The following is a 3,514-nucleotide window of genomic DNA, read 5'->3' on the forward strand; positions in this document are numbered from 1 at the left end:
CCTTACCGGTCATTTTTTTAAAAAAAAAAAAAAAAAAAAAGACATGGGGCCTAGTGGGAGGTGTTTGGGTCAAGGGGGTGGATCCCTCATGAATAGATGAATGCCTCCTCTCAGGTGTGAGTGAGTTCTCACTTCATTAGTTCCCTCCAGAGCAGATTATTAAAAAGAGCCTCTCTTCCTAGGCTTCTCTCTTTTGCTTCCTCTCGGGCCATGTGATCTCTATGCATAGACCGGCTCCCGTTCCACTTGATGCCTTGACTGGAAGCAGCATAGACCGGCTCCCGTTCCACTTGATGCCTTGACTGGAAGCAGCATAGACCGGCTCCCCTTCCACTTGATGCCTTGACTGGAAGCAGCCTGAGGCACTCGCCAGACGCAATTGCCCAACTGTGGACTTTCCAGCCTACAGACTGTGAGCCAAATAAATCTATTTACTTTATTAATTATCCAGTCTCAGGTATTCTGTTACAGCAACACAAAATGGAGACACATGAGTAGTGTGAATAGTGCTGCAATAAACATGGGAGTGCAGCTATCTCCTTGACACACTGGATCATACGCTTGTTCTCTTCATAGATTTTCGAGAAATCTCCATACTGTTTTACATATGGCTGTACTAACTCGCATTCCCACCAACAGTGTATAAGAGTTCCCTTGTCTCCTCATCCTCATCAGCATTTGTTATTTTCTGTCTTTTTGATAATAGCCATTCTAACTGGGTGAGATGATATCTCATTGTGGTATCGATTTGCATTTCCCTGACAATTGATTTGCATTTCCCTGCAATTCCCTGACAACTGAGTATTTTTTCGTATACTTCTTGGCCATTTTTATGTCTTCTTTTGAGAAATGTCTATTCAGGTCATTTGCCTAAAAAAAATAGTTATGTTTCTCAAAAGAAAAAAATCATTTCAACTATTTTTATCTTTTTATTGAAACATAATTGATTACACATATTTGTGGGGTACAGAATTGAATCAATACTTGTGTACAATGTGTGATGAACAAATCAGGATAATTATCATGTTCATCAGTACAAATTGTAATCATTCCTTGTGTCTGTTAACCAATTTCTCGCTAACTGCCACCCACTTCCCCCTTTCCCACCTCCAGTAACCATAGTTTTGTTCTCTCCTTCTGAAAGTTCAATATATTATTGTATTTGTTGTTTCTTTCTTTCTTTAGCTCCCACTTATGAGTGAGGACATGTGGTATTTCTCTTCCTGTGTCTGGCTTGTTTCACTTAACATAATCTTCTCCAAACTCATCCATGCTGCTGTGAATGGCAGAATTTCTTTTATGGCTGAGTAGTATTCTGTTACATATATATACCACATTTTCCTTATACAGTCATGTGCTGATGAACATTTAGGTTGACTCCAACTCTTGGCTACTGTAAATAGAGCTGCCATAAACATGGGAGTGCGGGTATCCTTTCAACATGATGATTTCCATTTCTTTGGGTATATATCCAATAGTGGGATTGCTAGCTCACATGTGATGGAGTTTGGATGTGTTGTCCCCTCCAAAACTCATGTGGAAATTTGATCTCCAATGTGGCAGTGTTGGAAACTGATTGAGTCATGGGGGCGGATCCCTCATGAATGGATTAATGCTCTCCCTGGGGGAGGGGAGATTAATGAGTGAGTTCTCGCTCTATTAGTTCCCACGAGACCTGATTGTTTAAAGGACCCTGGCACCTCCTCTCCTCTCTCTCTCTCTCTTGCTTACTCTCTCCATGTGATCTGCTTGTACCCACCAGCTCCCTGCCACTTTCCACCATGAGTAGAAGCAGCCTGAGGCCTGTGCCAGATGCAGCTGTCCCACAATCGTAAGCCAAATAAACCTCTGTTCTTTATAAATCACCCAGTCTCAGGTATTTCTGTTATAGCAACACAAAACGGACTAAAACAACATGGTAGTTCTATCTACAGTTGTTTGAGAAACCTCCATACTGTTTTCCCATTTTAACCATTTTTAAATATATAGTTCAGTACTGTTAAGATATTCACATTGCTTTGCTACAGATCTCGAGAAAATATGGCAAGAAGGTGCATCTTAGAAGCAGAGAGCAAGCCCTTACCAGACACTGAATCTGCTGGTATCTTAATCTTGGATTTCCAGCCTCCAGAACTGTGAGAAATAAATTATTTTATTTATAAATTATGCAGTCTAAGGTATTTTGTTATAGTAGCAGGAACAGAGTAAGAGACAGAAAGCAGATTTGTGGTTTCCAGGAACTGGGGGAGGGGGAAATTGGGAGTGACTGCTTAATGCACTTTCTGTTTGGGGAGGGATGAAAAGGTTCTGGACCTAGATAGAGGTAAAAGTTGCACAACATTGTGAATCTACTAAATGCCACTGAATCATGCATTTGAAAACAGTTAAATGGTCAGTTTTATGTTATGTGTATTTTAACACAATTTTTTAAAATGTCCTTCAGGGCCACCTACAAGTAGGGCACTAATCCAGCAGCAATATATTTCTGGCTAATGCCAATATAGCATACCAAACTGTCTATGAACCAGGACTGAGTAATTTATTCTTCAGTGACATAGTTGCCTAGGGCTGCCGAAACAAAGTGCCACAAACTTGGGGCTGGTGGTGGAGCGTAGGCTTGAAACAACAGAAATTTATTCTCTCACAGTTCTGAAAGCTAGAAGTCTGAAATCCAAGTGTCCGCAGGGTTCCAGTCAAGATGATGAAATAGACGGTCCCTAGTGTCACTCTCTCCCATGAATCAACTAATTTACAACTATAAAAATGTAACATCAGCCAAGCTGGGGCCGCTGGAGCTCAGGGGAAGAGAAGGAGAGACCTACGGAGTTCATGAAGGTGGGAGAAACCACGATGAGAGAAAAAAAAACTGAGTGTTTTGGGCTGTGGCCGCTTTAATGCTGGAACTGCTGAGCACATGGAGCAGGAACCGGCAGAAGCCGCAGCTGTGCCCTTCAGAGGGAGTTACTTGGAGGCAGCATGGGAGAAGAGGGCCTTGGTGGTCCCCAGGACAGCAAGACCACTAATAGGGTTCCTGTGGACCCACGCAGGAGCGAGGAGCCAGAACAGCTGAAAATGGGAGCCATTCAGAGGCCGGTGAGTCAGTGCAAGGGACCAGCACAGGGCCCGCCCCATGGGAAGTGTTTGGAGCACAGGCAGTAGGGGAGACAGGCCCACCAGGAGAACACTAGGACACAGCAAGGACAGCCAGTCCACACCCCCAGTCAGCAGAGGACCACTCAAAGGAGACTGGTCGGGAATGCAGAATTGCATGGGGTGCAGTTTGATGAAAAAACTCAGGCCCAGATCAGAGTTTCTACACAACCCAGATCCACCAGGTCTCTGGAGAGCTGGAAGTACCTATAAGATCAACCATTAAACCCTGAGCTGCACAAAACGCCTTCCCTAGGGAAACAGCAGCAAAGCAGCAATTTTTTTTTTTTTTTAAGATGACTGGCAAGGGGATCTTAACCCTTGACTTGGTGTTGTCAGCACCACACTCTCCCAAGTGAGCTAA

This window comes from Galeopterus variegatus, unplaced genomic scaffold (assembly GCF_000696425.1).
Source record: "Galeopterus variegatus unplaced genomic scaffold, G_variegatus-3.0.2 Scaffold7812, whole genome shotgun sequence".
NCBI lineage: Eukaryota > Metazoa > Chordata > Mammalia > Dermoptera > Cynocephalidae > Galeopterus > Galeopterus variegatus.